The following is an 11587-nucleotide window of genomic DNA, read 5'->3' on the forward strand; positions in this document are numbered from 1 at the left end:
GAATGTGGCAGAATACTGTGGCAGACTCATAGAAGTCCACACTACCCACTGTGGAAGAGAAAGACTGGACAGGATGGCAGCGGGACTGGCTGAGGTCTCAGCATGGGAAGCCCACCTCCGCAATAGCTACATGAATGGTCTGTGAGACGAAAGCAATACTCCATCCACTCTGAAAAACAGCTGAGAACCATATCAGAGAAAAAACAACGAGGAAAGAGAATGAGGCACATCAAGCAGCCCTCACAATGTATCAAGCTGTCGCAGGACAAAGAGGCTGAGGCCGTGGTCGAGGACGAGGCCGTGAAGAGGAAGAGGAAGAGGAAGAGGGGGCTACGAGCAGGACGACAGCGAAAGAGATGACCGATGCTACACGTGTGGAAAGAATTGGCACTTCGCAAGAGACTGTAAAACACGGAAGAAGAAGGGCTGTGACGAGGAAGCAGACTGACGGGCAGAGTCGGGGACGGGTCAACCGCAGCTAGAGATAAGAGCACACACACATCATGCACATTGCACCCTCCCAGCACACACGCACCACATTCTCTCTCCCTAATATGTGAAGTATACCGCACCTCCTTACTCTTGCTTGCTGCAACTATCCCTAACAGTACATGGTATATGTATGTAATTCCTGGTGGATTTAGGTGCTGCTAAATCTGTAGTTCAGGCTAGGGAATTAGACATCCCGTTATCTGGGAAAACATTGACTACGGTAGGGGCCACTGGACACACTACCCTAGAACATTAATCACACCCTGTCTCTTGCCAAAGTATAGGGGGTCGAAATTTCACCCATGCATTCTTAATGTCCACAGTGTGTCCAGTAAATCTGTTGAGATGAGATTTGATGCGCAAGCTATGCATTGTAATCGAGTCCAAACCAGAGGGCATAAAGGTAATTGAGCCAACAGCGCAACAGATGTACTCTGATAAAATTGAACCAATTGAACCACTGTACTCATACCAGTGGCTGATTGGGCAGGAACCTACCAGAACTGACTATGTGCAGATGTCAGATATCCTCAAACAAAGTGAACAAAAAGTGGTAGAAGTAATGAAACTAGAAAACCTGCACTGTACCACAATGTGTCCATAGGGCCTGATCATGAGTATGAAAAGGAGTGGTTTGGCAAGGAGCTCCCAAGAGAGGTAATTTGCCTCGATTATGTGTATTGGGGAAAGCATTCTCAGTGATACTAGCTGAAGGCCCGCCTACTCACCAAAAGGAGCGTTTTGCTGTGGCACTCTCACATCCTCATGTGTCAATCACAAAACCGAGAGGCCTCGAATGGGAAAATTTGGGGCCTTGGGTAAGAGCAGAACAGGAAGGTACATGGGAAATTAATGAGCAGAGCGAGGAGGTAAATAACTGCACAGGAACAAGAAGACAAAAGGTGCAATTTACCCTCAAGGTTACAAGACATGTAGAGGTGGTAGAAGTTCAAAGTTTAAAGAGGTTTTATTGTCATTTCAGCTATATACAAGTACACAACAAAAATGAAACAGTGTTCCTCCAGGACCATGGTGCAACACAAAACAACAGTGCAACAGACAACATGCTACACAAGTGCAAACAGTCCAATATAGTGCAAAAATGTCATTAAATAAACATTAAATAAACAATAATAAATACAGAACAGGACAAATACAAAATGAGTAGACAGTGCAATTATTTAGTGCAGTACACAGTACTGGGCATATGTAAAGCGAGTTGTGCATAGGAATCAGTGATATGCTACCCTGAACATAGCAGTCACCGGTAGCAGCCAGAACAGTTCAGAGTACAGTGCTGGTTTAGTACAGTACTCTAGCAGCAAGTAGGATAAGAAGAACACAGGGGATGGCAGGAACAGGCTTCCATTCCTCTTCCTGAGTCCCCCCTCCTAAAAAAGGTTCCCATGTGTTGTGGGCACGAGGAAAGAATGATGTAGGGTTGATTAAAGGGGTAGCCCCAGTAAAAATCACACCTAAGTCAGATTACAGGCCCAAGCAACGTCAGTTTGCCCTGAAACCAGAAGCCATAGAAGGCATTAAACCAGTGTTCAAAGACCTCCCGGACGCAGGAGTTATAGTGCCATGCCCGGATTCGCCTGTACGAACACCAATTTTCCCTGTTAAAAAACCAGGTCATAATGAATGGAGGTTTGTACAGGACCTCCAAGCATTCAATACAGCAGTTAGACAAAGAGCCCCAAACATCCCAAACCCACACACAATCCTCTCATCTATACCAGACGATAGTAAATGGTTCACCGTTGTGGACCTAGCTAACGCCTTTTTTAGTGTTCCAGAGCATAAGGATAGCCAGTATTGGTTTGCCTTTCCATTCAAGGGAAAACCTTATACATTCACACACTTGTGTCAGGGGTATTGTGAATCTCCCACTATTTATAATGATGCCCTCAGAGACAGCCTAGTGCCACTCCAGTTATCAGAGGGCAGTGTGCTATTACAGTATGTTAATGATTTACTTCTGGTCACACCCACCCAGGAACAGTGTGAAAGAGATTCCTTGTGCTTACTCATGCACTTGGCTGAGACTGGCCACTGAGCCAGTAGGTCGAAGTTACAATTTGTACAGCCAGTAGTAAAATTCTTGGGTCACATGATTTCTTGAGAAGGGAAGGCATTGGACATTGATCGTTCATCAGCCATCACTCGCATTCCAAGGCCCACCACCAAACGCCAGCTGCTTTCATTCCTAGGAACGTGCTTATACTGCCGCACCTTCGTTCTTAATCACATGCAATTGTAAGCCCCATTGAGAGCTATAGTCCCAACAGGGGGATCTCAAACCAAGGTGGAGTGGACCCCAGAGGCAGAGGAAGCGTTTGTGGGGTTAAAACAGTCCCTCCAAACCACACCCACCTTAGGTATACCAAATCCAGACAAGCCATTCGCCCAGACAGTTGATGAACGAAATGGATGTATGACGTCAGTTCTCCTGCAGAAGCATGGAGACAGAAATAGGCCAGTTGCTTACTATTCCTGCAAACTAGACCCGGTGGCCGCAGGCCTGCCACCATGCCTAAGGGCAGTAGCGGCAGCTGAAAAGGCCTTGGCCGCGTCACGAGACATTGTGGGGTACACCCCACTAACCCTGCTGGTTCCACACGCTCTACATGCACTTCTTAACAACCACAAGACATCACACCTCACTGCACAGCGATGGCTAAAATATCAAACCGCATTGCTGGAAATGCCTAATGTAATAGTTCAGCAGTGTACGCTGAACCCAGCAACCCTCCTGCCTATGTCGGAGGACCACTCACCTCACATTATTCAGCCCAGGCAGCTGAACTGATCATGCTAACAGAGGCCTGTAAAATTGCTAAAGATAAAACCGTCACCATTTATACAGACAGTCGCTACGCCTTTGGTGTAGTGCACTTTGGCATGATTTGGAAGTAGCGAAAATTCCTCACTAGTTCAGGGCAACATATTCAGCACCATCACCTTGTTGCGGCCCTGCTAGGTGTGATCACCTTACCAACTGCTATAGCTGTGTGTAAATGCACAGCCCATACTAAAGGCGCAGACGAAGTGTCAAAAGGGAATCACCGTGCTGACTTGGTAGCAAAAAGAGCCATCAGGCTTCCAGTGACACTGCAAGCCATGTCAGTTCTCATTACTCCCACTCTCGAAATATCCCAAATGCAGCAGAGTGCCTCAGCAGAAGAAAAGGCCACCTGGAAAGGGGCTGGATGCACTCAGTGATAACATGTGGCATGGACCCGACAGCAAACCTTGCCTACCACGCTACGTTTCCTTATATGGCCACCATTGCTCACGGGCATATACACGTGAGCAAAGGGGGGATGACAATAAATAATGAAACATTGGTATACAAAGGGGTTTACAACTTACTCTAAACAATTTTGTAGCCGCTGCATTATATGTGCACAGAACATTGTAGGACGAGGACAATCAGTGCCTCAGGTGGCACACCCTCCACCATGAGAACCATTCCAACACCTACAAATGGACTTCATAGTATCAACACAGTGCGAAGGCAAAAAATACTGCCTTGTTATCATATGTATGTTTTCTAAATGGGTGGAAGTGTTTCCTACAGGGAAGCAAGATGCTGAGGTGGTGGCAAAAGAATTCCCAACAGAATCTCTAGCGATAACGGTACCCCATTCGTGAATCAGGCATTAGACATACTAAGCAAATACTATGGCATAGAGATACGCTAGCATTGTGCCTACCACCCCGCTAGTGGCGGAGCAGTGTAAAGGGAAAATAGCACACTCAAATCCAAATTAGCAAAAACATGTCAGGAGACGGGCCTGGCATGGACTAAGGCCCTCCCACTGGTACTCATGAGCATGAGGATGGTGCCAAAGGCAAAACACGGTCTCAGCCCGTATGAGATTCTGTTTGGACGCCCAACAAATGCAGGATTTGAAGGAATGGGAGCAATTAACCTGCTGGAAGGAGCCATATCTGACATCATGCTTTCTTACTGTATTAGACTGCATTCATCTCTTTCTCAGGTCCGGCTCCAGGTGAAGGCGAATCCGCCAACTGTCGGGAACCTCGGTGCAAGGCAACCAAGGCACCGCGGAGCCTGGGCGGGGGTGGGGGGTGGGGGTGGATACGGACCCACGACCTACACCTTCAATCCGGTCCTCCCCTCAGGTGACAAAACAAGACGTTACCATGCCTCACTGGTGGCATGGGTATCATCTGTGGGACCCCTGGACGACCCTGGGGGCAACAATGGGTTGGGCCCTACTACCTGGTGGCAGCACTGCTGCTACCTTGCAAAAATTAAACGGGATGGCATGACACAACGTTTAGCAAACGAAACTGAAGTGGCTTTAGGAATAATAGACAGGGAGTTGTCTGCCATTCACACCACTGTCCTTCAACACAGGCTTGTTCTCGACTTGTTCTTATTTGCAAAATCATGTTAGGTAGTGATAATGTGTGATATTATCAGAGGGGGGAAATGTGAGGGAAAATGCTTAATGCTTGCTTTAAGGAGGAAGTAAGGAATATGTGACCTTTATGTGACCTTTGCCCTCATCTTAACCAGTCTGCAAGAAAGGCGAATAGAGAAGTGATGGAGTATGACAGTTATCGCTTAAATGTTGCTGGGCAGGGGTGCAGCAGCAGGGAGTAACAACTTGTTTTTAGCAGGAAAGAATGTTCAAGGACAATTGAGAGGCCTGGCACCTGGAGTCATGAGAGAACAACGGGGAATGGTGGGGGTATATGAACTCATGTGAGAGAGAAGTTTGAGGCTTCTCTCCCTCGATGCATAAGGGACAGAACCAATAAAGCTCGTTCATCTGCACATCTGGCTCGAGTCCTATTTATTTTTCCTCCACACCTTAGAAAATGATTTAAATTGATTTGTTGCAATAGGATTCAGAAGACCGTATGATCATTCTGAGTGGCTGTGGGACCTCAGGCCATATTGAATTTCTTTTGGGGCTAAAACTAATTATCAATGTACTGTTTCCCAAAAGATCATTTAGACATCTAAATATGATATAAAAATGAGAATGTTTAGTATTACAGCGTTTACTTCCACCTGTAGTGCCACTAGATTTTTGTACTGGTCCCTCTATCTTGATTATCTAGTGCTGCACTTTAGACATTTTATAACAGACAGCTTGCTGCTCTTCATCAGAAACAAATATGTTCTTACATCATGGCTGGCGGTGACTGAGTAAATGTGGGTTGTACATTTGAAGCATTGGTTGAGAGTGGAACATGACTGTGCAGTATTTAAGCACTTTTTTTTAAAGAGCCCTGCTGACATCACAGGAGGCTCCAGAGGACAGTCCCTTGCTGGGATCTTTAATGCTGGAGAAGGTGAGAGGTAGAGCAGAGAGAGCAAAAAGCAGTGAATGTATACCACTGCAGCACACCACTCTCACTCTATATTACAAAGCATAACATCCAAACATTAAAGCAAAAGAAATAGCACTGCAGTATTTAACATATTTAGTCCAATGTTTTTCTGCTGTCATTTTCTTTAATTTACTATGGAATGGCAGGCTTGTGCAGACAAAAAGCAGGTACTCTTCATTGGAATATCCTGTGGCTTGTCTGTAAAACTGATATGTCAGTGTCCTTCAACTGTATATTAATTTCTGCACAGTAGCTATTGTTTCTAATATCAGGCTTTTATTGTGCTTGATTAATGAAGGCTATGACATGAAGTTTATTTCTTTTTTAATATCATGAAGTTGCATTTTGATGCAGACCATCTTAACTTTTGCCTGAAAAAACTGGAAATCTTCACTCCAATATTAATTGGATTTAACGCCATATATATGGTACAGTACCTATGACAAAATTAATTAATCAGCGACAGGTTTTCTACTTTTCAATCCAAATCTTGTAAAAGTAGTTTTTATCCATCATTTATAATTTTGTACAGTACACCCACTCAAATATCTTCAGAAGGCAGAAATGCTATACATAATAGTGACCATTTGTTTACCTGAAAATCCCAATATATTTTTTGAAAATGGGAGTGTCTAATCTTACTCAAGATAAATGCTCATTATACTTTGTAGTTCCAGGCAACCATAGTGCAATGGGTGTTAATGATGATACAAAGTTCTAATATTAAATATGCTTACATTGTAAACCTTATTTAAAATAGTGATATGTCAATACAGCTATCTTACTATTATATTATCATTACAGTAAAAATTTACCTTAAGCCACAATAGATTAGATTGAAAAGTGGTCTCAAAAATAAACTCACTTTCTGGCTTGACTCTCTCTATGGGGTCTCATGGACTGGATCTGAATAATGTCATCTGTATTTTCATGTAGTTCCCACAGGACACAAGCATGACTTGTGATATTAACTTCCCTGATGAAATGCTGTGTCAGGCCATCTTATCTGTACAATAAATAGGACATGTTATGCAGAACACAAAACATGGGTCACAACTCAAACACAGTTTAAATGCTGCTTAAGCATATATAATGCTGTTTGGAGTATAAAGCATAGTTGTGGGTCTCCAAATTGTTAGTAATTTTGTTGAACCTGCTGTGAGATGGCATAGCCGAGATAGCATTGCGTGCCCTCAGGACACACTGACTGGAGCAGCAGGCCAAACTAGAGGAGTCACAAATGCTGGGCATTTATTAGGGCTGGGACCATATCGCATACCATCACTTAGAATGAAATAGAAAAGATAGAAAAACACACAACACATTAATTTGAAAGAAATAACTTGTATTAAACTAATGGGAAAATCTTACTAATACTGCTTTACTGCTAAGACAAAACATTTTTAAAACAGGCCACTAGGACTGGCATTATAATGGTATTTTCTCAGATTTAATACCAAAACAAATGGTACATAAAATGTCGGTAAATTTAACTGCAGTTAAGAACATGAGCTACAATGGTAGATCTTTTGAATGGAAATCATGTCTGCTGTTCTGCTATGTTTTTAAAAAGGAATATTATAACAAGCTGCAAGCAATACTTTGCAACAACAGGACTACATTTGAAATGTTTTAATGCAAGAAAGGTTGAGCAGGAAATGTACCATCTCTGTTACTTGGTATCCACATATACACTTAGGTATAGTTGCCAGTCTTGGTGGAAGAACTCATATAAATGAAAGATTCGCTTCGCCTAATGAAAGAACAGGGTGAAGAGTAATTCTGGATCTCTTGTGTCTGTGGATCTTTGCGTGTCTCTTGTTCAGCAGCATTATTTAAGGACCATGTTTTCATTACCTGCATGAAAGTTTAAGATATTACGAATTTCCTTATATGCAGTAGATTCTGTAATTAGCCATTACACTTTGGGGTTATTATGCGAAAGTATTTGAAGTTATAATTTTCCAATATAATTGGCAGATGCTTACAATAGTAGTTTATGAAAGTTGCACTATGTAATCCTATCAGAGAACTCTGCTTGAGCCTATAATGAGACTTCAGTATAATCAATTTTTTTTGTGAGAGCGAGAGGATACACGACTAGATTACATGACACATTCATAACATGATACATTTATGAAACATTCATGACATGACACATTCATGACACGACACATTCAAATGTCCTTTGACTGTGAGTGGAACACGGGTAATTCTATAATTTTGCTTTTAAATGACACATTTTTTAAAGTTTAATGTTCTATACATATAAATGACCACTCAATTTTCAAATAATGTACATAATCACATTATACAGACATAATATACTATAAATTACTGGAAGTCTATGTCAAAGTCAATAAAGGTATAGTTTTACAAATGTGAACACCAAAAGGATTATTACAGTTGTATGTGGTAACAACAGCAAGACTGACCAATCACAAATTTCTCTTTGGAGAACATCCCAAGTACAAGCCTTGAATGTTTACCAGAAAATGTTTCTCATTCATCAAAGAAATATGATGTCACTGATAATAGTGCATGCATTTTCTGTACAGATTAGGCAAATGGCACTCTCTGAGCCAGAAAAAGCAGAAGTCTTAGTTCAAAGGCACATCTTCATTTCATATGTTTATATTTCTTCTGGAGTCTTTTCAACATGCATATTTGATTACAAAGAAGCTAAAATGAAAGTGGAGTAATTTTGAATTGTATCCTGTGCTTTCTAGGAATGCTATATGAAGGGCAGTGCCACCAGATGTTAAGTCCGGAGATTGGCATAATTAACACATATCCAGATAAAGCTGCTTTTTCGTTTTCAGTGTCACACTGGTAACTAAATATCATTGACTTTATATTATCTACAAAAGGTCTTTCTCAGATCCACCACGCTAGACTCAACATCAGTAAATCAAACACAACGACCAGCAGAGTAAAGTTAATTTACTAATGCCTCCTTGTGCTGCAATAGGCGCTGACTGTTCCATTTCAGAGCTGCCTAATAAACAAAAGGATAAAAACACAAATGCTGAATTTGCAATAAGATTCATAATGCATAAATCAGACATGGTTTAACACCCCATATAGATTTTAGCATTATAATGGAGCAATCAATGTGATGCACAAAAATGATAAATGCAATTATAGATACACTTTCCCTTCCAAGTCCTTCAACGCTCCGCTACTTAAATATTAAATACAAACTCTTTTACTTAAAGCCACTCTATTGCAGAAACTTAAATGTCAGGCTCTGATACATTGTTTCATAAAATAGCTGACCTAAGTCACCACCATTCCCCTTAGTATCGTGGTACCATGCAACTTGTACAAAGGAAGCATATCAGCCTTATTAAAACTTTTTCGAATGTTGCAACGAAAAAAGAAAAACAGACATGATTGCTTGAAACATGGAGCTTTACATGCAGTACTAATGATTTTGGTCCTAGAAAGAACTCTTCTACACTCTAATGTAGGCAAGTACATATGCACAGGGCTGTGAAATTTCATCAAGTAATTAAAATCATACTGAATTTATATGATAAAAATAAAGATGCGTATACATCCATAACCGAATAAATGGCATTCAGCGCCTCAAGTTCTTCCATCCCCACTTTGTCTCCCCTGTGCTCTATCTTTTAAGAGTACTGTAGTAGCTGCTACCAGACTTTGGGTGTGGGCCAATGAGAGAGCCAGAGGAGCACAATGAGGACTCCAAAGATGCTGTGTGCTTGCTGACTTATTTGTTTTTTCTTATTGTATTGTTGCTTTTTTAAAATGTGTCTTAGTGTTTGTTGGATGATTTGCTTTCCTTTTTCGTTAAACTAGCATTTTAGAGATGTGGTATTCTCTTGTATGTCTCTTTTTTGTTATCTTCCCCTGTTTTCCATGTTCCTTTCCATTTTCTTTTCCTACTTGTTTTGCTGTGTTTCTTTTTACTTCTACTTGCAAGAAAAGAGCTGTTTTTGAGCAGAAGAAATCAATCAGAGTATCACCTAATGCAGACATAGCCTGGAGGAAGGTGGTACTGAGCAGCCAGCTGAGAGCGAGGTGGATGACTCTGGGAAATGGCAAGGGAGTCACTGTGGCAATGCTTGACAACGGAGCCCGGCTGGTGATTGATGAGAGGGAGATGGCAGGGCTCTGCTTACCATTCTACAAAGTTGAGGTTGCCTGGGATCTGTGCTCTGCAAAACTGTGACTGGTTGCCCAATGTCATGAACAGACAGAGGCTGTCACTGCAATGCAACTATGGTTGACGGAAGAGGAGAATGCACTGCAGGTGCTTGTGGATCTGTTGCCAGAACCACATGACCTGGCAGAATTGACTACGGCTCTCCAGCTAAGTTTTGGGAAGGTGCCGACAGCATTGTCGGTCAGGTCGCTGCTCCAGAGAGGCGGAGGCTAAAGGAAGATTGGATAAGATAAACATGATGATTTGACAGGCATCCCCAGCATTCCAGAAGGCTGTGCAAGGAGAATTAGTGCTGAAACACTTCAAGTCTGTCACAGGCAGCTGAGTTGACATGAGAGGGAGGAAGTGGCTCTTAGTTCTGATGGGGGCCTAAGTAAACAAGTCCTGACTCCTGCTTATACAGTAAACCTGCAGGGCAACTCAGACAAAGCTCAACCTCAAGAAGGAAAAACTGGGCTTAAAGAGGAGACAATTGAAGCTGTCCATAGTGGTTAGCAGAGAAGTGTGGCATTTGGCAGTGTGGCATTTGTTTTCCACAGGGGAAGCTCTGGGGGATGTGATCACCTAACGTCAGAGCCGGCTGTGGTACCTCTGGGGGTGGGGTGTATTTTCAAATCATAGGCACCACAGATTTTCATGGGTGAAGCCACCATGAAAAAACAGAGGCTATGGCAGTTTCTGCACCATTATAGTGACATTTTTGAGGCGATGCAGAAAGACTGTACATGGACTGATTTAGTGCAGCACACCATCAACACTGGTGGTGCTGCACCAATTTGACTCCATCCCCACCACCCTCTGTTGACTAAGAAACAGGCTGCAAGTGAGGGAGATGGTGGGTGTGTGAGTCATCAGGCTCTTGAACAACCGTGGTAAGCACCATTGATCCTGACAAAGCGAAAGGGTAACAACTGATACATCATCTGCCTATATGATGTACTGGTACCCAACTTTTATGTCACAATACATTGGTCTTGAGCAGGTATTCTGTGCTATAAAATACACAAACCTGTCTGCATTCACAAAAGTGCAGCCTCCCTCAGTGTGCTTCCTGGAACATGACTGAATCAGAATGCTACACTACTGTGTGAAGAAGGAGCTGTTGAATGATACGTCTGGTGTGTTTTTGGAGTGTTTGTGTTACTTTTTGTCTCTTATTTTTATGGCTTTCAGGTGGTCACTGTTTGGAGACCTGCCATTTGGTGCTCCACCTGTGCTCAATCCTTATTGGCTGGTCTTGATGGCAAAAGATTCAAAAGGTCCCTTGTACCTGCAGACAGGGAGCTGCTCTTTTCTTTTATCTGGGACAACATGCTGCTGTCTCCTTTTGGGAGACAGAAGTAGACTTATACATTGGTGCTTTTGAACGCATTGCTGTTGCTTTGTGCTGGCTGAAGGATGTTTGGCCTCTTCTGTTGCAGTGTAGATTGCTTAGGAAAACTGTAATGAGGGGAGGCTTGGTAGGATGCACAGACGAGCCATGTGACACACAATGACGTTTATTTATGCACACGAAAGACAACATAG

The sequence above is a fragment of the Electrophorus electricus genome, chromosome 13 (genome assembly GCF_013358815.1).
Source record: "Electrophorus electricus isolate fEleEle1 chromosome 13, fEleEle1.pri, whole genome shotgun sequence".
NCBI lineage: Eukaryota > Metazoa > Chordata > Actinopteri > Gymnotiformes > Gymnotidae > Electrophorus > Electrophorus electricus.